This window comes from Microcaecilia unicolor, chromosome 6, assembly GCF_901765095.1.
Source record: "Microcaecilia unicolor chromosome 6, aMicUni1.1, whole genome shotgun sequence".
Taxonomy (NCBI): Eukaryota; Metazoa; Chordata; class Amphibia; order Gymnophiona; family Siphonopidae; genus Microcaecilia; species Microcaecilia unicolor.
This window is the reverse complement of record NC_044036.1, coordinates 147,010,713-147,035,001: the sequence shown is the minus strand read 5'-3', so window position 1 is coordinate 147,035,001 and position 24,289 is coordinate 147,010,713. Positions and strand designations below refer to the sequence as shown.

The 24,289-nt window shown below is 43.8% G+C and overlaps 1 protein-coding gene across 1 annotated transcript in view; it reads right to left on the bottom strand.

The window, feature by feature from the left end:
• FRMD4B (FERM domain containing 4B) overlaps positions 1 to 24,289 on the bottom strand; it is a 214,848-nt gene that overhangs the window by 137,747 nt on the left and 52,812 nt on the right. The window lies entirely within an intron of this gene.

The following is a 24,289-nucleotide window of genomic DNA, read 5'->3' as shown; positions in this document are numbered from 1 at the left end:
TCCTGCTGGGAGTATACAACCATTATGTCTGAATGAATCAAGACAAGCCAGTGTGTCATGTCCATCAAAATCATCCAGAACATACTTAATTGACATGACATATAATAGTAACCTCATTTAGTGCTCTTTCTTGTTATGAACACAACTACATGATAGTTTACTAGAAGAGAACAGTTGGTATATTTATCTGTGTCAAACCTGCTGCAGGAGATCTCCACCTCCAGTAGGAGCTTCAATATTGCATTTTTAATTGAGGGGTCTGCTGGACTCCCAAGGGACCTAGCTATCTCTCATAACCAGTGCTTTTTTTCTATTAAAAAAGGTGCTGGTACTCAAATGCCAGGCAACATTTCAGGGGTGGGGTGGCCACTGAAGGACCCACCCACCCCACAATAGCCAGACTCCCTGCAACCGGTCACAGAATCTATGACAAGGCAAAATTGTCGTGTAGAACCTGAGCTCTTTCATTTAAAACTTGGGGACCATGGGTGAATTTTAGCAGACAATGGAAAAGGTGTCAGTACTCAGTACCCCCAAGTACCCCCTCAAAAAAAAGCTCTGCTCATGACTGAAAATCCCATGGGCCTGATGTTCATTCAGTGGCAATTAGCATTTTGCTGACCACTGCTGGTGCTAAACCCAGAAATTCAATGCCAGGCCATGTCCGGGCACCAGCACTGAGTTTCCAGGTTTGCAGAGCTGGTTAAGTGGGATATTCAGCACTTGACCGGCTAAGGGTTACCACATAAAGATAGGACTGACTTTTATACAGTCTTGCTTATGTGGTTAACCTGGCCAGTTAAGTTCTTTCTGAATATCAGTACTTAACCGGCCAAGTGTTGACTCCGCCCCTGGAATGCCCCATAATAGCTGGTTTTGAGTTTGGCATTAACCGGTTATTCTCAGCAGCGCTGACTAATCAAGGGCTGCTGGAAATGAATGGTTAACCTCAAACAGGTGATTTAACCAGCCAGACCCATTTCTACCTGGTTAAATCATGTTGAATATTGACCCCCAATATAAATGCACCACACCCAACCATCAGGAATGGGGGGAGGGATTCCTGTGCAGCTTAGAGAAACATTGGTGCGAAATATCTAATACTTGTGAAGCAGTGAAGTCAGTGTGTTTCTACATAAACCGTGTGGAGGGGCATAATTGAACGGGGTGCCCAAAGTTTCCTGAGGGAAATGGGAGGTTACATCAGACGAGGGCGGGACACAGTGAGGGAAGGCCCGAGGAGATCTGCTGCTTTCACACAGACACGAGGCGCTGCGCTGTCGAGTTAGAGATTTTTTTTTAATGCAGGGGGCCCGATGGCAGACCGAATGGAGCTGTTGATGGAGCTGAGGGTAGGCAGGTGGAGACTGGGGACTGCAGTGCCGGCAGCCTGGGAGCAGGAGAGGGAGAGAGACTCCAATGCCGGGCCAGGGGAATTTTGCCCCCCTGCCCCCCCTCTTGGTGGCCCTGTTGGTGACACTTGCAGCCATAAGGGCTATCATAGTAGTATACAGTTGGTACAGTAGGTTTTTGCTGGGTTTTGGAGGGCTCACCATATAATATAAGGGGGTAATGGTGAGATGTGTACCTGAGACCTTTTATGTGAAGTCCATTGCAGCAGGGCCGCCGAGAGACTAGGCCGGGCCCGGGGCAAAGCCGTCGCTGCCGCCCCCGCCCCCATTGCTCCCCCTACTGCTGCTGTCCCCTGTCACTCCCCCTGTTGTTGCAGTCCCCGGTTTCACCTGCCTGCCTCCATGGCTCCGGACCCCCTGCATTCGAAGAGGCAGTCACAGATCGGGCCATCCCTCCCTGTGTCCCACCCTCATCTGATGTAACATCCGGTTTCCACGAGGACAGGACACAGGGAGGGATGGCCCGAAGGGAGGCGATCTGTGACTGCCTCTTCGAATGCAGGGGGCCCGGAGCCAAGGAGGCAGGCAGGTGAGACTGGGGACTGCAGCGCCGCCCCCCCTCCTTGGAAGCCCAGGGAATTTTGTCCCCCCTGCCCCCCCTCTCGGCAGCCCTGCATTGCACTGCCCCTTAGGGTGCCCCAATGCTCTGCTGGGATGTCTGTGTGACCAATTTACTAAGAATGCTGGCCTCCCATATATCCCCAATAGTTTATTTTGTGTGTTTTTCCATTGGACATTTTTTTTTAATGTTCACAAAAGAAAAATGTACTGAGCACAAAAGTTCTAAGAAATGGCCATTTTCAAAATAAAAGATAGATGTTTTTCTGGTTCAAAAATCGCTATGTTCGCCACATTATTTTCGGACATTTTCAGCAAATCGTCTAAAATTGGATGTAGATATCATATCAAAAATTCCCCTCCACATAGTATGTCAAGGCTTAATAAAGGATAAATGATAAAGAGAAAAAAAAATATCTGATTATTTCTACAGAAAGGCCAGCTTTTTAGTAAGCAGCATGAATGTAAAGTTACATGTATACTTGAAAGATTCCCAAACAAGATGATTTTCATGTAGTTTTTGGTTCTACCAAAGCCAAATTTATCAAATCAGGAAGTAGTTTCTAAATCAAAGTGGACAATGGCACAGTCCTGTGCACCTCTGTGCGATTAATTGGTTGTGCTCCATGGAAAGGAAGTGCAATGACCCATCCAAAGTTTCTAGTTCTTCCTGGGAGAGTGATGATGGGAGCATGTGCTCTGAAAAGGGAGGAGGAAAGAAGCCTGTGAAGAGTGCCAGTGAAGAGCCAGTGAAGAATGTGGAACTAGCATATCGGCAGTGGTTGAGCCATCAGAAGTTACATTCTGTACTGAAGTTAACAAAGTCCTAAATCAGCCTTATGTGAGTAGACCACACAGGGAGATCTATTCCTAACCATCCATAAATTGTATTAGTATGGGAGAAGGCTGATGAATCATACACTTTTCAGAGGTAGGCCAAAGGAATCAGAGTGGTTGTGAGGATATTGGGAGTCTTTTACCACTGAAGAACAATCTTATCAGGTTGATTAGCCCCTCGGTCTTCACCTCCAGCCCTTGAGATGCCATCAACAGTTCATGTTTTCAGGATACCCCAAACAAATATGCATATGAGGAATTTGTCAGCATGCTACCTCTATTGTATGCAGATCTGTCTCATGCATATTCATTAGTGATATCCTGAAAACCTAACAGCAGTGGCGTACCAAGGGGGGGGGGGGGGGGGCGGTCTGCCCTGGGTGCACCTGAAATGACACCTCTTCCCCCCCCCCCCCAGCGAAATGACACCCCCCCCGGGTGCACGCCGCTGGGGGGGGGGGTGCCGCGGCGTGCGCCTGTTGCCCTGTCTCAGTCCGAGTTCGCAATTCGCATGTGTTCACTGCTCCCTCTGAGTCTGCTCCGGAACAGGTTACTTCCTGTTCCGGGGCAGACTCAGAGGGAGCAGTGAACACATGCAAATTGCGAACTCGGAGACAGGGCAACAGGCGCGCGCCGCGGCACCCCCCCCCAGCGACGTGCACCCGGTAGGGTGTCATTTCGCTGGGGGGGGGGAAGAGGTGTCAATTTCACCAGGGGGGGGCTGCACCCGGGGGGGGGGGGGCGCATCGGCGATCCGCCCCGGGTGTCAGCTAGGGTCAGAACGCCACTGCTTAACAGGTTGATGGCCCTCAAAGACTAGGAGTGAAGTCCAAGGGACTAACCTGCAGTCTTTGATAGGCTAATTCAGTGGTATTCACTTCCAGTCTTTGAAAGACATATATGGGCTGGGTTTTCAGGATACCCCTAATGAATATGCATCGTATAGATCTGCATACAATGGAGGTAGCACGTATGCAAATTTATCTCATGATTATGATTATGGTTTATTTGACTTATACCATCCTTCATGAGAACACAACAGAGCGGCTTACAAATTAAAATATAAATAAAATAGGAAAGGAACACCATTTCACATAGGAGAGAAGAGAATACAAAGAAAAAAAGCAGTGGCAGCCTGCTCCAAGACTATCTGCATCAGTTGTCAATAAACCTCCTAGGCCTGCTGAAATAATTAGGTTTTCAGTCCCGTTTTAAATCTGAAGAAAGCAGAGGTGCACTGCAGAAGAATGCATATCTGAGTCTCAGTGAGCAGTTCAAACAGGAGGTATCGACTGTCATGTAATAATCCTAGTGTCCTAGATACAGTATGTGCTATAATAGCAGATGACAAATAAGGCAAAACACTGGTGTGGAATAATTTGTGTGGTTGTAAGAATCTTATATTGGATTCGATATTGTACAGGCAACCAATGGTGCTGCACAGAAGGGGGGGGGGGGGGGGATGCAATTCTGTCTTCTTGTGTGAGAAAGAATGCATATTCAATAAGGGCATCCAGATAATCTGATCTGTTTACTGCCCTCAAGGTCCATCAGTGAATACCACTAGGCTAAGTAGAATTCCTTTTCACTGAAATGCTCCTTTGTCTCTGCTTCTCCCATAATTGTGGATGAATGGAAATTTATATTTAGTTACCTATGTCTGGTTTTTTTAAAAAGCTGACACCAATGCAAGCTACTGATAGTGTGAGTTATGCACTGGAAATACCCACACTGTCTGCTGCAGGCCGTCACCAGGTCTGGGCAACCCAAGCAATTGCCCTAAGCCCCAAGCCATTATTGGTAGAAGGGAAAGCCACATCACTTTTTGAGTCAGTCTGAGAGCGTACAAGGCCAGAAGGGAAGGAAGTGCCAAACCCATTTTGTTCAGTTTCTGCCTTGGTCTGCTATATTTCTAATTCAGCATGAGCGAAGCAGAGCGAAGTGCTTCTCTGCTGAGAACCTGAAGTTTGGTTGTGAATTAAAACAAGATAAACCATGTCCCCCAGATTCTATAAATAGTGCACAAATTTCGGTGCTCTAAATTGTGTGCAATCCTGAGATTTGCATGCAAATAAATTAGTTAATGAGCTGTTAACAATCAATAACTATCAATACCTATCCACACATAAATGATTACCTCTCTACTTACAATATTATAGCTACATCCATTTTATAACACTTTGTTAACATGACTTACTATGTAAGCTGCATTGAACCTGCTAGTGAGTGGGAAAGTGCGGGGTATAAATGTTACAAATATAATATAATATAACTGTTGTAGTAATATAGTAAATGGCAGCAGATAAAGACCTGTACGGTCCATCCAATCTGCCCAACAAGATAAACTCATTATACATGGTATATGATACTTTATATGTATACCCAAGTTTGATTTGTCCTTGCCATTTTCAGGGCACATACCCTAGAAGTCTACCCAGCACTGGTTTTGCTTCCCAATTACCGGAGTTTCCACCCAATCTCCGCTAAGATTCCATGGATCCATTCCTTCTAAACAGGATTCCTTTGTGTTTATCCCACCCACGTTTGAATTCCATTACCATTTTCATCTCCACCACCTCCCGCGGGAGGGAATTCCACATATCCACCACCCTCTCCGTTCCTGACATTAATCCTGAGTCTGCCCCCCTTCAACCTCAATTCAGGTCCTCCAGCTCTGCTGCCTTCCCGTCTCTGGAAAAGGTTTGTTTGTGGATTAATACCTTTCAAATTATCATTAATTATTGACGTTAATTGGCTTTAATTTGAATTTGCATGTGGATCTGGTTGCATGAGACTCTATAAAGATCCATGTTCAAATCTTCATGTGTGCAACCAAAAAGGAGGTGGTGGCTATGGGAGGGGGCATTGGTGGGTCAGAGTTATAGAATTTAGGGGCCGTACGCCCAATTGTACATCAGGATTTACATCAAGTTTCAGTTGGTAAAGTTCTTGCACCCAAAGCTGGGCTCAGGAATATGCACTAAGGGCTATTCTATAAAGAACATTCAGCCCAGAGCACCCTTTATAGAACAGCGCTGAGTGTGAATTTCTCCCGGCGCTTACTTTTCATCACCATTTGCTGAATCCGGCCCTGTATGTAATCTGGTTGGCCTTTGGAGCCACCACAACAAATCAGGCTACATACAGAATACCTGCATACGTTAAGTATGAAACTTGAGTTATGTATGCAAACGTAAAATAAAGGCATAAAATTAAGTGCATTAGTGCCACATCAAAAGAACGTAAGGAATAGCCATACTAGGTCAGGCCAATGGTCCACCTAGCCAGGTATCCTGTTTCCAACAGTGGGCAATCCAGGTCTCAAGTACCTGGCAGAAACCCAAATCGTAGCAACATTCCATGCTACCAAGCAGTGGCTTCCCCATGTCTATCTCAATAACAGACTATGTACTTTTCCTCCAGATATGCTCACCGCTGTTACCACATTCTCCAGCAATGCGTTCCAGAGCTTAACTATTTGTTGAGTGAAAAAAATATTTCCTCCTATTTGATTTGAAAGTATTTCCATGTAACCTACATAAGTACATAAGTATTGCCATACTGGGAAAGACCAAAGGTCCATCAAGCCCAGCATCCTGTTTCCAACAGTGGCCAATCCAGATCACAAATACCTGGAGGGATCCCAAAAAAGTGCAAAACATTTTATACTGCATTACCCCAGAAAGAGTGGATTTTCCCCAAGTCATTTAATAACGGTCTATGAACTTTTCCTTTAGGAAGCCGTCCAAACATTTTTAAAACTCCGTTAAGCTAACCGCCTTTACCACATTCTCTGACAACTAATTCCAAAGTTTAATTACACGCTGAGTGAAGAAAACTTTTCTCCGGTTCGTTTTAAATTTACTACATTGTAGCTTCATCACATGCCCCCTAGTCCTAGTATTTTTGGAAAGCGTGAACAAACGCTTCACATCTACCCGTTCAACTCCACTCATTATTTTATAGACCTCTATCATATTTCCCCTCAGCTGCCTTTTCTCCAAGCTGAAGAGCCCTAGCTGCTTTAGCCTTTCCTCATAGAGAAGTTGTCCCATCCCCTTTATCATTTTCGTCTCCCTTCTCTGCACCTTTTCTAATTCCGCTATATCTTTTTTGAGATACAGCGACCAGAATTGAACACAATATTCGAGGTGCGGTCGCACCATGGAGCGATACAAAGGCATTATAACATCCTCATTTTTGTTTTCCATTCCTTTCCTAATAATACCTAACATTCTATTTGCTTTCTTAGCCACAGCAGCACACTGTGCAGAAGGTTTCAACGTATCATCAACGACGACACTTAGATCCCTTTCTTGGTCCGTGACTCCTAACATGGAACCCTGCATGACGTAGCTATAATTCGGGTTCCTCTTTCCCACATGCATCACTTTGCACTTGCTCACATTAAACGTCATCTGCCATTTAGATGCCCAGTCTCCCAGTCTCGTAAGGTCCTCTTGTAATTTTTCACAATCCTCCCGCGATGTAACGACTTTGAATAACTTTGTGTCATCAGCAAATTTAATTACCTCACTAGTTACTCCCATCTCTAGGTCATTTATAAATAAGTTAAAAAGCAGCGGTCCCAGCACAGACCCCTGGGGAACCCCACTAACTACCCTTCTCCATTGAGAATACTGACCATTTAACCCTACTCTCTGTTTTCTATCTTTTAACCAGTTTTTAATCCACAATAGAACACTACCTCCTATCCCATGGCTCTCCTCATTGAGTGTCCCCTAGTTTTTGTACTTTTTGAAAGAGTTAAAAAAATCGATTCACTTTTACCCATTCTAAACAGGATTTTGTAGACCTCAATCATATCTCCCCTCATCCGTCTCTTTTCCAAGCTGAAGAGCCCTAACTTTTTTAGCCTTTCCTCATATGGGAGAAGTTCCATCCCCTTTATCATTTTGGTTGCTCTTCTTTGAACCTTTTCTTATTCCGCGATATCTATTTTGAGATACAGCGACCAGAATTGAACCCGTCCATGAGTATAATTTGAAATGCCCCTTTCCCAGAATGCCTGTATTTTAATGTGGACAAATTTGAGCACATTGTAATAGACTGGACCTACTAGGGATGGATACTATGAAATTTATAATTTTCATGTTCATTTTTTTTTCAGGTCGGAATGAAAGTCATGAAATGTGCACAGTAGTGCCCCAATTCCAAATAAATAAATCAAAACGTGAACTTATCTCAAAAAGGTTTTTTAAAAATATCGCTTCACTCTCCTGAAATCGCTATCTTCAACCAATTGACTGGCTTCCCCTAGAAATGCCCCTAGAAGCCAGTCAATCGGTTGAAGATAGCGATTTCAGGAGAGTGAAGCGATATTTTTTAAAAACCTTTTTGAGATAAGTTCACGTTTTGATTTATTTATTTGGAATTGGGGCACTACTGAGATAGGCAATAGCACATACAAAAAATTAAGAGCTGCCCAATGAAAGAAGTGCTATACCACCTGGCAAAGAAATGTATTGCCTAAAAAAAGTGTTTTTTTTTTTGCTGAGGGCTCTCTTTAATATATATAAAAAAGTAATAGAAAAAGAAAAAAAGAAAGGAGAAAAGTAATTAGTAGAAATTGTTGAGTACCATCTTTATGCATATTATAGAAATATTTGGGTCTGTATTGCTGTTGGTCATACTTCTTGGTTCTAGTTTACTATTTTGTCATTTGTTATCTTAGACTGTGGGATTCGATTTGTGAAATATAAGTGGAGTTATTTGCATGCATACCTAAAAATTAATGCCAAGTAGAACCAATTAATGCCACTTAAAGGCTATTCTTGGTAGTCAAGACCAATTGGCGCCTAATTTAACAATGAATTAGGCGTGCAACTGACACTATTCTATAATTTGTGTGCCCAAATTTGCACACTAGTTGGAAATCTGGACATACAAATTTATAGAATCCAGTTCTTAATGTGCACTCTCTTCCAATTTTATGCCCATATGCAAACTGGTATGCACAGGCGAATCGTCATATATGTGCATACTATTGAGCTGATGAAACTAGGAGCTAACAGTCCTACTTCTCAGTTTTGTTCCAAAACTATTTTCCCACATACGAAATCTACAAATTCCAGTAGGCATCTTGCAAGGCAATTATTCCAAAAATAAAGCAGAGCTTTTGAATGTTGTCTTCCCAGTATCAGCAGGTGTCACCTCCAATAGACATCACCCTATAATCTTGTCCAAACAATTGTGTCTTCTGCTCTGATTAAAGAGACTTATTTGGGAGGTTTAGAGAGTAACTAAAGTTGAATGACAGACATCTGTGGCAAAACAATAGCATGCATGATGAGAACTAGCTTTTGTTTCTGAAGTCATCATGCCTACAAAAAAAAAGTCCCATTTCTGAAAAATACTTAAGTGATTAGAAATGTGAATGAAATCCCTTTTCCCTCCTCCTCATCTTTCCAAGATAATCAGTTTGGATTGAAATTAAAACTCCATCAGGGAGAAATATGAATAGAGAATCCATTTTTAATTAACAAGCTCATTATTTCTATTATGAGACAGAGAATTGCTGCATCTTGTGTGCTCATTCCTTATTGGGGTTACTTCCATGTCTTTCATTTGACTTGAAGGCTTCTGTTTGTGGTGTGGTTCCAGCTCATAATTGCATGATGTTTTTTTTTTTTTAATGCTGCACACCCAAGAGCTGTAACATCTGTACAATTAAGAACCCAATTTAGCAATCATCTCATTGTTTAAGCAGAGATAAGGATACAACTACAGCACGCTTGATATTCATAGTTTCATGTTCTGCATGTATTTCTTCTGTTTAATTGGCTACCTATTCATTTTAGGATTTATTTTACGATTCTGATGTTGATTTTCAAAGCCCTATATGACAATACTTCTTCTCGTATCGCTTCCCTTTTGAAAATTTATACGCCTTCTCACCCATTAAGATCTGCTAATAAAGGACTACTAGAAGTACCATCTTTAAGACTGATCAGCTTAACATCTATTGAGAGTTTGTTTTTCGATCTGCCGGGCCAACCACATGGAATGCTTTACCTGACACAGTCTGCAATGCACCATCTTGCCTGGCTTTCAGAAACTTACTCAAAGCACATTTTTTGCTCAATTCTTTCCTGGATTAGGAGTTTTGACAGTACAGTCAAACAGTATACTCAGATGTATTACATTTTTATTTGATTTTTATGTGTATTTTAGATTTTGATTTAAACTGTATGTGATTGATGTTTTACTTTACTGTGTATGTTTTGTTATAGCCCACCCAAATTTGAAGTTGGTATGGGATATAAATAATTTTAAATAAATAAAAAGCCCTGAAAAAAATCTAATCTGATTGGCCAATAAGGGCCTCAAGCACCCTTATATAAAAGGGGAGGTTTCAAAACTGATTTTCTGTTCATTTGTAAATGCCTTGTGCAGTATATTTCCTGATATTTGTCACCTCTTATTCCTTCTCTCATTTGTCTTTACACCATTTCAGACCGAATCCTTGACATGCTTCAGATACTTTTTGAAGAGACCATAATCTCGTGAGTACTGAGTGAGAGGCTGCAGAAGAGAGACTGGGAATTTGTATATTTTATTGATAAATTGCTATACATAATTTTGATGTATTATACTTTACTATTTTCCTCCCAACTTGGTGTAAATGTACATGGCTGAATGTAGCCACGATTTCAGCAGTTTTAGCATTGATCTGTTATAAAGACATGTGGAGGGGCATTTTTGATATGACATTTAAATCCAACTTTGGACGTTTTGCAGAAAACATCCAAAAATCCAGTAACAAATGTGGCCATCTTCGAACCTGAAAAATGTCTTCTTTTTTTTTTTTTTTTTCAAAAGTGGCCATTTGCTAGACACTGTTGTGCTCAGTGTATCTATGTTTTGGACCATTTTCGAAAATAAAAAAATGTCCAAGTGATAAACACACAAACTGTTGAGGACATTGCACCCGAAACAATAAAAATGAAACCTAAAAAATCCTGAATAAAACAAACAAAAAATAATCCTGTGAACTATACAAAATGGCAATTTTTGGCCTGAATGCTCATATTAAGTATATTTCCTCAGCCCCTAATAGTGTATGCTCCTGGATAGCAGCAATGTTGATCACTGAAAGGTTGCTTCAATTCTCCTTGGAGGGATAACGCTAATCAAGATATAATTGTGCATGTTGTGAAAGACTGGGTGTAGATGGATGCCACCTGTGATAAATGCACTGTTTATGAAATAATTTCAACTGAAGTAGTTTATTTTGACTAAAGTCTTTTTCTTGGAACAGATAAACTTTGAATGGATTGCTTGCTGGTTTCATTGGTTTTCCCAACGAGATAACAGATAACTTCCACCCTTATGACGTGTCCTCTGTTCAATTATATACCCCCAAATTGTAAACCATGGTGCTCAAAATTGTGCATGCAAATTTGGGTACATGCCCAATTGGTGTACGTAATTTAATTGCGTAGTTATTGGTCACTAATAATCAATTATTGGCAACAATTTGAATTTACACATGCATCTTGCTAGGCGGTATTCTATAAAGACTAGTAAAAAAGGCCCGTTTCTGACACAAATGAAACGGGCGCTAGCAAGGTTTTCCTCGGAGTGTGTATGTTTGGGAGAGTGTATGTGAGAGTGGCTGTTTGAGAGTCAGAGTGAAAGTGTGAGTGTGTGTGTGTGTGTGTGTGTGTGTGTGTGAGAGAGAGTGAGTCTGGGTGTGAGTGTGTTTGTGAGAGAGTGTGTGTGTGAGAATGAGAGTGTTTGCAAGTGTGTATGTGAGACACAGTGTGAGAGAGAGTGTGTGTGTGTGGGTGAGAGAGAGAGTGTGTGTGAGACACAGATTCTCTGTGAGAGTGAGTGTATGAGACCAAGCGAGTGTGTGAGTGACTGTGTGGCACATAGAGAGTGAATGTGATACAGTGTGAGACAGAGTGTGTGAGAGTGAGAGTCAGAAAGACATTGTATATGAGAGAGAGAGTGTGAGCCCTGCCCTCCCAATCCATGCCCATCTGTCCCCTGCCCCCTCCATTCATCCTTTTCCAGCAATTCCCCTATCTCCCTGAGCCCTGCCCTCCCAATCCATGCCCATCCATGCTCTTCTGTCACCTGTCCCCTCCATTCATCCCTATCCAGCAATTCCCCTCTCTCCCTGAGCCCTGCCCTGCAATCCATATCCATCCATGCCCATCTGTCCCCTCCATTCATCCCTATCCAGCAATTCCCTTCTCCCTGAGCCCTGCCCTCCCAATCTATGCCCATCCATGCTCCTCTGTCACCTGCCCCCTCCATTCATCCCTATCCATCAATTCCCCTCTCTCCCTGAGCCCTGTCCTGCAATCCATATCCATCCATGCCCATCTGTCCCCTCCATTCATCCCTATCCAGCAATTCCCCTCTCTCCCTGAGCCCTGCCCTCCCAATCCATGCCCATCCATGCTCCTCTGTCCCCTGCCCCCTCCATTCATCCCTTTCCAGCAATTCCCCTCTCTCCCTGAGCCCTGCCCTGCAATCCATATCCATCCATGCCCATCTGTCACCTCCATTCATCCCTATCCAGCAATTCCCCTCTCCCTGAGCCCTGCCCTCCCAATCCATGCCCATCCATGCTCCTGTCACCTGCCCCCTCCATTCATCCCTATCCAGCAATTCCCCTCTCTCCCTGAGCCCTGTCCTGCAATCCATATCCATCCATGCCCATCTGTCCCCTCCATTCATCCCTATCCAGCAATTCCCCCTCTCTCCCTGAGCCCTGCCCTCCCAATCCATGCTCCTCTGTCCTCTGCCCCCTCCATTCATCTCTTTCCAGCAATTCCCCTCTCTCCCTGAGCCCTGCTCTCCCAATCCATGCCCATCCATGCTCCTCTGTCCCCTGCCGCCTCCATTCAACCTTTTCCAGCAAGTCCCCTCTCTCCCTTCCATGACCCCCCTCGCATCCATGCTCCTCTCTCTCCCATGTCCCAGCCTGGCCCGCCCTCTTTCCCCCCCCCCCCTTCGCATCCATGCCCCCCCCTTCGCATCCATGCTGTCATTTCTCCCCTGCCCTCCCGCTCCCATTGTTCAACTTTACTGGCCACCCTCTTCTCTCCCCCCAACTTCCTTTTTTTTTTTCCTTCTTTTTAAATTTACCTCCGTGGCGGTTCCGGCAGCGAAGCGTCAGGGAAGGAGGCGGCGCTCCCGACGTCTAGCCTTCCCTTCGCTGTGTTCTGCCTTCTTCTGACGTCATCCTTGACGTCAGAAGAAGGCGGAACACAGCGAAGGGAAGGCTAGAGATGTTGGGAGCGCCGCCTCCTTCCCTGACGCTGCGCTGCCGGAATTGTTTGGTTTTTTTTCCGCCCTCGACATCATGACGTTTGACGCAAGGGCGGGGCAGAGACGGCTGGCTGGCTTGAAGGCTTCACACCACGAATCCACGAACCCTTCAGCCTGGGAGTGACGTCAGATGGCTTCAGAACGTTGTCCTCAGAACGTTGAGGGTGTGTTTTATTATATTAGATGCATGTGTAAATTTTTTAGTGTGCAACTGAAAAGGGGAGGGGCATAGGCGGGTCAGGGGCATTCATAAAATGCACGCATTATTATAGAGTTTGGGGGATCCATGTCTAATTTAGGTATGAGGATTTACACCAGGTTTCAGTTGATGAAAATCCTCACACCCAAATTTAGGAATGGATTCCAGCGTTAAACACTATCCTATAAACAGTGCCCAACCTGGAGCGCTCAGCGCTCATTTTTTTTTGGCGCCCAAATCTGAGCACCATTTACTGAATCTAGTCCATACTGTACATGCCATGTATACCTAAGTGTTATTCTATAATCACGCACATATCTCCAGTAATGTAGATAGGCACCCACAAGGGCGGAGTCCAGGCGGGACTCACACTTATGTGCGTAACTTATAGAATAGAAAAGTTACATGCATATCTCTGGAACATAAGAACATACACTTATGCCAGCTTTATGACTGGCGTAACTGCTTATACCTAAGTGCATGCATGTGTATTTACTCAGATATATTAATATTCTATAAAGGAAAGTGGGTGCCTTCTTTCCATAATAGAATATGTGCCAGTCAGGCACCATCTTGGCCTCTACATATAGGCGCACAGTTATAGAATTAACCCCTTGATATTTCTTCTCAACTAGACAGAGCTATACCATCAGGCTTTCAGATTGGAGGTGTAAGAACTAAAATGCTAGCTAGAATGGAAATCAGTATTATGACTGAGGTGGGACGTTATCAAAATGGGCTACCGTTAAGACAGGTTATTAGTAACTAGGGAGCCGATATTCACCTATGAAACTTCCTACCTTCCTCAATCCGTCCAGAACACTCCTATATTACCCTTAGGAAAAAACTGAAAACCTACTTATTCAACGATACTGATTAACGAGTGCATACATAATATCTTTACAGAAAATATAAAACCAACGAAATATGTAACATGTCTAAGTAGATTGTGAAACTTCTCTTTAACTAATTGTGAAACATTCCCACTCACTGATGTAACCCTAAGGACAACCACCTTACCTAACGTGAACTGTAGTGAACCCTTATCAGGGATATGGTGGTATACAAACAATAAATTTATATTGATATTCAGCCCACTGGAGGCAGGCTGGCTAAGTCCAGCGGTCAATGCTGAGCCCGGACATTCAGTGTCGGGCCGTTTCCAGTAACAGGCATTGAATATCCAGGGGTGAGGGAGTGAATGATAGAGTAGCAGATGTCTCAAGGAACATTCCCTCACTGAGGTTGCAGTTCAGCCAGGGCCGCCGAGGGGGGGGGGGGGCAGGGGGGGACAAAATTCCCCGGGCCCGGGCCTCCTTCTCCTGCTCCCAGGCCGCCAGCGCTGCAGTCCCGAAAAGGGAGAGTCTCTAGTTGGCAGCACAGCGCCTCGTGTCTGTTTGAGAGCGGCGGATCACCTCGGGCCTTCCCTCACTGTGTCCCGCCCTCGTCTGATGTAACTGCCTGTTTCCGTGAGGGTGGGCATGAAGGGAGGCGATCTGCCGCTTTCACACAGAGGTGAGGCGCTACTCATTGCTGTGCTGCCGATTTAGAGATTTTTTTTTTAATGCAGGGGGCCTAGATTGTAAGCTCTTTGAGCAGGGACTGTCTTTCTTCTATGTTTGTGCAGCGCTGCGTATGCTTTGTAGCGCTATAGAAATGCTAAATAGTAGTAGTAGTAGTAGTAGTAGTAGAGGCCTGGTGGCAGATGGAGGGAGGCTGTCGACGGGGCTGGGGGTGGGCGGGTGGAGACTGGGGACTGCAGCATCGGCGGCCTAGGAGCTGGAGAGGGAAGCGACAGTGGTAGGGATTGGGGGGGTCAGCGGCGGCAACAGGGGTGGCCTTGCCCCAGGCCCGGCTCAGTCTCTCGGTGGCCCTCAGTTCAGCCACCTTATGGCAGGTGGTCCTAAACCTGCCATGTCAGAGGCTGAAGTAGAGCCAACATAGGGATGTTAAGCTGTCTGTCCATGAGGGTGGGGCTCAACAGTGAGCAGGAAGTAAAAGCCCTCAGCACAGAACAGGGAGGAGAGAAGCCGCCCTGCAGTGTAAATCTCTTCTGCTTATGTGTAGGCTACCAGAACCTGGCTAAGGTAGCCTGCCCTTGAGGTTTGGTTAGAGCCAGCCCTGCATTGTGCAATCCTGCAAGTAGCTGTATGTACTGTGGGCTTGAGGCCTGTCAGCTACAGGCTTGTGCGAAGTTTGCTCCTGAACCTAAAGAGAACTTATTCTTTATTTACTGTACTTGTGAGGTAACAGGGTTTAGTATTTGTTTAATAAAGGGATTTTGTTTCATTTTTTTCCCTTGTCCGGATGTATTTTATGAAGGCTTCCTGCATCAACTCCGCTCACACTACCACACAGAGGATTTTTTTCGGTTGCTATAAACTTAAACGGCTAAGGTAATATTCAGTGTTGGTGGGTTAAGTTTATTACAGCCAAAGATAGGCCTGCTATTTGTGCTGTTCGATAAGGCCGCATAGAGGGGCATTTTCGAAAGAAACGTCCAAGTTGTGATTTGGGTGTCTTTGTAAAACATCCAAATCCAGGGGTGAGGAAAACCGTATTTTCGAAACAAGATGGACGTCCATCTTTCGTTTCGAAAATACCGTCAGAGATGTCCAAATCCAAGGACGTCCTTAAATTTGGACGTCCCTAGATTTGGGCGTCCTTGCATTTGGATGTTTCTGACTTTCGGTGATTTTCGAAACCAAAGACACATCCATGTCAAAAACGTCAAAATGCAAGCTATTTGGATGTGGGAGAAACCAGCATTTGTAGTGCACTGGTCCCCCTGACATGCCAGAACACCAACCAGGCACCCTAGGGGGCACTGCAGTGGACTTCATAAAATGCTCCCAGGAACATAGCTCCCTTACCTTGTGTGCTGAGCCCCACAAACCCCACTACCTACAACTGTACACCACTACCATAGCCCTTACGGGTGAAGGGGGCACCTAGATGTGGGTACAGTGGGTTTGTGGTGGGTTTTGGAGAGCTCGCTGTTTCCTCCACAAATGTAACAGGTAGGGGGGTATGGACCTGGGTCCGCCTGTCTGAAGTGCACTGCAGTACCCACCAAAACTGCTCCTGGGACCTTCATGCGCTGTCATGGACTTGAGTATGACATCTGAGGCTGGCATAGAGGCTGGCACAAAATATTTTTAAACATGTTTTTTGAGGGTGGGAGGGGGTTAGTGACCACTGGGAGAGTAACGGGAGGCCATCCCTGATTCCCTCTGGTGGTCATCTGGTAATTTCAGGTACCTTTTTGTGCCTTATTCGTAAAAAAAACACGTCCGGGTGAAAATGTCCAAGTGTTCATCATGGACGTCCTTGCTTTTTTTGATTATGGGTCAAAGACGTCCAAGTGTTAGGCATGACCACGTCCCACCTTCACTACACCTCCGACACGCCCCCTAGAAATTTGGACATCCTTGCGACGGACTGCAGTTGGAGACGTCCAAAATCGGGTTTCAATTATACCGATTTGGACTTCTCTGGGAGATGGGCGTCCATCTTCTGATTTATGTCGATAGATGGACGTCCTTCTCTTGCGAAAATGAGCCTGTTAATTTAGCACTGAATATATGCAGCTAGCTGGCTATATTGCATGATGTGGAGGGGCATAATCGAACGGTGCTGGCCATCTATATGGTCATCGCCGCAAACAGCAGTCCCGGACCGTATTATCAAAAAAGATGGCCGGCCATCTTTCATTTTGATAATACGGTTGGGGCCAGCCAAATGTCAGAGATGGACGGGTTTGAGATGGCCGACATCGGTTTTCGCCGATAATGGAAACTAATGCCGGCGATCTGAAACCTGGCCAAATCCAAGGCATTTGGTCATGGGAGGAGCCAGCATTTGTAGTGCACTGGTCCCCCTGACATGCCAGGACACCAACCGGGCACCCTAGGGGGCACTGCAGTGGACTTCAAAAATAGCTCCCAGGTGCACAGCTCCCTTACCTTGGGAGCTGAGCCCCCCAAAACCCACTCCCCACAAGTATACACCACTACCATAGCCCTTAGGGATGAAGGGGGCACCTACATGTGGGTACAGTGGGTTTTGGGGGGATTTGGAGGGCTTAACATTTACCACCACAAGTGTAACAGGTGTGGGGGGGGGGGATGGGCCTGTGTCCACCTGCCTGAAATGCACTGCACCCACTAAATACTGCTCCGGGGACCTGCATACTGCTGTCAGGGAGCTGGGTATGACATTTGAGGCTGGCAAAAAATATATATACATTTTCTTTTGGGTGGGAGGGGGTTGGTGACCACTGGGGGAGTAAGGGGAGGTCATCCCCGATTCCCTCCGGTGGTCATTTGGTCAGTTGGGGCACCTTTTTGAAGCTTGGCCCTGAAAAAAAAAGGACCAAGTGAAGCCGGCAAAATGCTTGTCAGGGCCGGCTTTCTTTTTTCCATTATCAGGCGAAACTGGCCATCTCAAGAGCACGCCCCCATCCCGCCTTCGCTACCCTACCGACACGACCCCTTGAAGTTTGGCCGGCTCCGTGACGCCTAAAAAATCAGTGCTGACTAAGCTATTCTATAATCAGTGTCTATATAGGCGCCAATCATAGAATACACTTAGTTGCTATTTCATCCCTGATATCTGCACACATCCATTTAGGCCACTGGGCCATATTCTATAACTAGGTGCCTACATTTTGGAATGCCCATGAAATGCCTATTTTCCCACCCATAACCAAGCCCCTTTTTGCCTCCACACATTATAAGTTCAGCACACATCGTTCCAGAATATGCTTAGCAACCTGTGCGCCTAAATTCTAATCAGTGCCAATTAGTGCTCATTATCTATTTAAGTGCTGTTATCATCGCTCATTAGCTTGTTAAGCCAATTAAGTTACACAGGGTGTTATAGAATCTGCACCAATTTTGGTGCCTAAATCTATGCATTATATAGAATCCAGGGTATGCGCTGATCACGAATATTCAGCAGGAGATAACCAGCTATCCACTGCTGAATGTTTGTGGATAGCTGGTTAAGTGCTATTTAACCAGCCAGGAGCTGTTCCTGGCCGGTTAAATAGCACTAAATATTGACTGGTAGGTCTCATTGCTAAAATTGGGCCTGTGCTAAAACAGCACAAGTTAGTGGTCAAATAACACATCTTAACTTCCCCCCTTAGGGTGAAGAGTTTGGTTTCTGGTAACCAGAGCTGATATTGTGATGTCATAATGCCTCAGTCTATCAATGCCTAAGAGCCAACCTCATCAGTGATGTCACAATGGCTTGATTGTCCTATACTTGGAAGACTTCTGTTACATTTCGATTTCTAGAGACATTTCTTTTTTCTTTAAGGGGGAAGTTATCAAGGGGATATTACCATTATTTTATTATGAACCCCAGTTACTAGTAACTAGGTCTCATTGCATAAAATTGGACCTATGCTAAAATAGCTCCAAGTATTGGTAAAATAATACATCTTAATACCAGCCCCCATTGATAGCTATGCCCCTGAGACACCAAGCTTTCATATAAATAACAATTGCCGTCATCTCAGTTTCCTGATTTATCATTTATGGTGCCAACAATGGAGATATTCCTTCGTTAGGAAGGAATGATATAAAATGCAGTTCTAACACAGTCAGGATTCAGTTGACAAACTAAAGGTCAAGAAGCCATATCTAAGATCTCTTGCGTTTGCATTTAAAGAACAACGAAAGAGAAAACACATATGTTACTGTGAGATAATGTAAACAATTCAAGTAATGTGCTATCTCATGAAACCACATGTGGTTTGGAATGTCCTGTACAATGGGGAAATGTCTAGAAATAAAACAGTAGTTTCAAGAGTGTCACTTAAATGGAGAAATATTTACATCAGATGAAACCATTCCTTTCCAAAAAAAATATTTTTAATGAGCTAAAATTCCTGTAGATTAATGTGCCTTCAATATATTTCTCTTTAACTGTGGGGTACTGCTCTTGATAAAATACATTTCTTTTAAGCCCTAAGCTTCTGAGTTTGCCCCAGAGGGTTTTAAGTGTTTTCCAGCTGGTTCCAGAAGTCCTGGTGGCCGCCTGCACCTGGGGGCTCAACTCCCAGGGAACGGTGGTCGCTCCCCAGGTGAAGCTAGGGGTTGTCTGGCTGCCTGATCGAGTGCGGTGCCACTTCATCTTCGCCGTGCTCAGTCGGAGTACAAGGGCTCACATTCACCAGGTCATAACAACCAAGCAGATTTTTTAAATTAATTTTTCTTTTGGTACGTGTATGTACAGTAGACCATACTTTACCCAAGAGATTGACAAACCTCATTTAACTTAGTTCAGGTCATCAAAGTTTGTCTCAAATAATTTGAGTCACCTTTGTCCTAGTTTGAATGTGGCAGTATTCATGTTCAAACTTAAATTCTGATTTACTGAGGTTGGTTTTACAAGGATTGCTCTGGCACACTGAGGTTCTGTTTATGGTATCTAAATGAACCAAACCAACAGCAGAGGATTTAAACTAAGCATCAAGTCATTTAGAAATGTACTGGCAATTCGCTGATACTTTGCTTTACTGCCCTGAATCCTCTCATAGTGACATGCTGAACTTGGTTTTCAATGATGGTAGACACTGCCCCTTGCTGGAAACTCACAAAGTAATACAATGTTAATACTATTAGATACAAATGGATGTTGTAAGCTTTTTAAACTACAGTTCGCAGACTAGTGGGATGAACTTGCGAGATGTTTGTGGGTTCCATAAATTGGTTTGAGAGATGACAACATCCTCACGGTCCTTTCCTGCTAATGTGATTGTCAACATCCTGGCAGCTTAGCTCTGATTTTTGAACTTGAGGCCAGAAAAGAAATAGAAACAGTTCTTTTCAGACACAGTAACATTTTATATCAAACCCTCTCCGTGTTTAGCAAATCTGTGTCAGAGTGTGTGCAGATTCCCACGAATCTAGTCGGATTTTCCCATGGAATCCTGAGAAATGTTGATGCATTTTCTTGCTAGATCTTGAACAGAACCTGACATCAGACTTGAACCAAGTTGAAATTTACCTGGACTGAGTCTGAGTGCAAGTTTTCTGCACATTGTTAGCAATAAACATTTGAACTGGAAGTTAAACCCAAAGAATCCATTTTTACTAATTCCCAATGCTCTACTATTGGGCACTTCCATCTAGGTATCCTGAGGATATGCGGTCGGAGCCTATTCTGTGATGGCATCTGAGTGACCAGATATTATGGAATATTAGCGTAACCTGGTAACAGAGCACCTAACATTTACACGCCTGCAGTTACACCAGCCATACAGCCAGTGCAACTGTAAGCACCTAAATGCAGCAGGAACTCATGCAACTTACAGTATTCTGTAAGGTATACAAATAACTGGGAGCCCTATCCATATCCTTCCCACCTTGCCACCTTGCATTACATGCTATGTAAGTTAAGTATGCCATTGCAGAATAACGCTTAGGTGCCCTGCTGGCACTTTCATGGGTAACTGTACACTTATACGTAAGTGCTAGTATTTTAGTGGGGACATTATCACTGTTATTTTACCACTAACTTGTGCTGTTTTAGTACAGGACCCATTTAATAAAATGAGACCTAGTTAATAATGACTGGGGTTAACAGTAAAATTACACATCTTAACTTCCCCCTCTTAACAAAAGAAAAAAGAAAAGTCTCTAGAAATCGGAATCACTGCTATATGTAATAAAAGTGAGCCAAGTATAGGAGAATCAAGCCATTGTGACATCACTGATGAGGTTGACTCTTAGGCATTGGTGGAATGAGGCATTATGACATCACAATATCAGCTTTGGTTACTAGAGACTGAAACTCTTCACACTAAAGGGGGGAAATATCAATGTGGGCTACCATTAAGATGTGTTATTTGACTACTAACTTGTGCTATTTTAGCACAGGTCCCATTTTATGTAATGAGACCTAGCTACTAATAACTGGGGTTATCAGTAAAATAGCATATCTTAACAGTAGCCCACACTGATAGTTTCTCACCAAGATGTGTTATTTGACCACTAACTTGTGCAATTTGACTACTAACTTGTGCAATGTTACCACTGGTTCCATTTGAAGCTATGAGACTAGGTACTAATAACTGGGGTTAACGGTTAAAGTAACATGTCTTAATGGTAACCCTCAGTGATAACTAAGCCCCTCTAGACATTTCTTTTATTTATTTATTGGAATTTATTAACCACCTTTATGAAGAGATTCACCCAAGGCAGTGTACATAAAACTTACAAGTTTGTTAACAGCATAACAGTACTAAAATGACAAAATATAAACGTGTATACAATAAATGAGGAATACTTGGAAATGGCAAATTGAAACCTAGTAATAGGACTAACATGATACAGTATCATAAATATACACATTTAACAGTATTATAAAACAATCATATAAGAGAAATATGGAGACTATCAGTACAGTACAATACAAACAATTACAAAATAGACAGCATGAAAAAACATTCAAATAACATAGCTATAATATGATATCAGCATAATACCAATGAAACACCTAAATATTTAGATATTTCTACAATACAGCTTACCATGTAGCTGAGAGGCTAAGTACAGATATATAGATGGGGACAGGATGGGTAGTACGGAGTCAATTGGGATAAACAGATGGGTGGCTAAACTCAAGGTAAGATCTTTGTACATTTAAACAAGATATAATTAACTGGTCTAAATTACAGTGTGTGGAATGAGTATATAGTCAGTCAGTCACTAAATGTTTTAAAGACTTGAGAGAAGAGCCAGGCTTATTTTGATAAGCCATTTATTCAGCAGTGGTACCTAGGTTGGTAGCCAGTTAACTCAGGATAGAAAAATGGCTGTTCTAAGTAACTACCTGCTTCTGCAGCCTAATATCTGTGGTACCTGGGTAACTCCTAGCATCTACCTAATAACTAGTTGTTCAGTGCAAATATTCAGGAATGGCCTGGTACAGAATATTTGGCTATAGGAAAAAACATGACAGCCAGCATTTTAAAAAAACACTGATTGCTGTGGTGCAGGCTTATTAGTGTCCAATCCAAAAAAGAGAGAGTGATATGGATCCATAAATTAACCAAAGAATGGAAGGGATCCCAGATGAAGGCGCTGCTACTTTGAAGGAGGTCTGCTGCTTTGCTTTCTGGAATTCAATTTGGCTAATAGGGGGAGTTTGTTTGTAAACCCTATTAGCATTACCCTGGTGCAGCCTTTGAGCGAAACATGGCCACGTCAGGTTTACTTTAAATAAATAATTGCTGTGTGACCTTCATTGGATCCATTCTGTTCTTTTCAAGCTCATTATTGGCCTCTGTGTGTGTGTGATATTCAGTTGGTGACGATCAGCGTTTTGCTGACCGCCAGTAGCATTGCACCTGCCACATCTGGACTCTGGCACTGAATTTCTGGGTATACAGAGCTGGTGAAAAAAAATAGCTAGTTAAGTATGATATTCAGCACTTAACTGGCTATGAAGAACCATATAAGTGCCAACTCTGCCCCTGGAGTGCCCACAAAATATCCAGTTTATGTCTTTATTGCTCTCCAAGTCAGCACAGGTTTGGGTTTTACTCCTTGAGGAATGATTTCCCATTCTGTAGTTATGAAGAAACTCCTGATGATTCAGCCTCTTAAAAGTGAAGTCATGCAATACCTTAAATCATGTGCAAATCCATTTGTTCCCTTAACAGAAATGGTAGTATTAGACTTTTCAAAAAACCAGCTTGCCCATTTACTACTACTACTACTACTACTATTTCTTGCCTTTATTGATTCCGCTCTTGGTCTTACTCTCAGATCACCTTTTTATTTTGTCCAAAACTTTTATTTCTCCTACCTTATGCCCTAGTTGATTTGGAGGGGCATAATCGAATGGCGCCGGCCAAATTGATGGGCGGCCATCTTCGGGGCCGGCTCTGTGAAGGGGCGGAGCCAAGCATTTTTTCAAAATACACTTGGCGCCGGCCAAATCGCTCGCCGGGGTTAGATGAGATGGCCAACTCTGATTTTCAGCCATAATGGAAACCGGAGCCAGCCATCTCAAACCCGGCGAAATGTAAGGCATTTGGGCGTGGGAGGAGCCAGCATTTCTAGTGCACTGCCCCCCCCCCCCGACATGCCAGGACACCAACCGGGCACCCTAGGGAGCACTTTTTAAAAATTTAATGGGGCGTATAAATTTGATCCAGATGGTGCTGTTTCCCCATTGGTTGTATGTTCTACAAACTTTGCCTATCCGTTTGCAGCAGAAAGATCTGAAACGGATAACGCGTCAGAAAATGTTGGTTGGGAGTTGGAAACAAGGTGGTATAGGTTACCCAGATTTGTTCATTTATAATCAGGCATGTTTACTGCGTCATCTGGGGGACTGGTTGGAATCGACTCAATATTACACACCCACGTATCTTGAACAGGCTCTTTTTGCTCCATATGATATAATGGCGCTACTGCACCTGCCTCGTAGCATGATACCCCCATGATTAAAAAACAATGTGTTGCTGCAGCCACTTTGTGAGGTGTGGCAGTGGTGGGTACGACAACTGGGGGGGGGGGGGGAAATCATGTGTCACAGACTTTTTACAGATAGTAGGAAATGTGGCGTTTCAAGCAGGGATGGATAATCCGATTTTTGATGCTTGGGGGAAGCAGGGACTTGTGCGCTTAGAGCATTTGTTGTGTGATAATGGGGAGGTGTTGCCTTTTGAAGCTATTCAGAATAGGGTGGGAGTGGCCTGGGGTAATAGGTTTGCCTATGTGCAAGTTAAACATTATATTAAGTCCTTACATCAACCTTCTTTGAGGGGACGTTGGGGAGACCGAATCCGAGGTTTTTTCAAAGAGCTGGTAGCAGAAAGGCATTCGGTCTCTGATTTGAATGGGGCTTTGGTGCGGTGTATACACCAGAGACGGTATGATGGACTCAAACAAAAATGGGAACAAGATTTGGGATACGCATTAACATTAAGGAATGTGGAGGCCACTTTAAG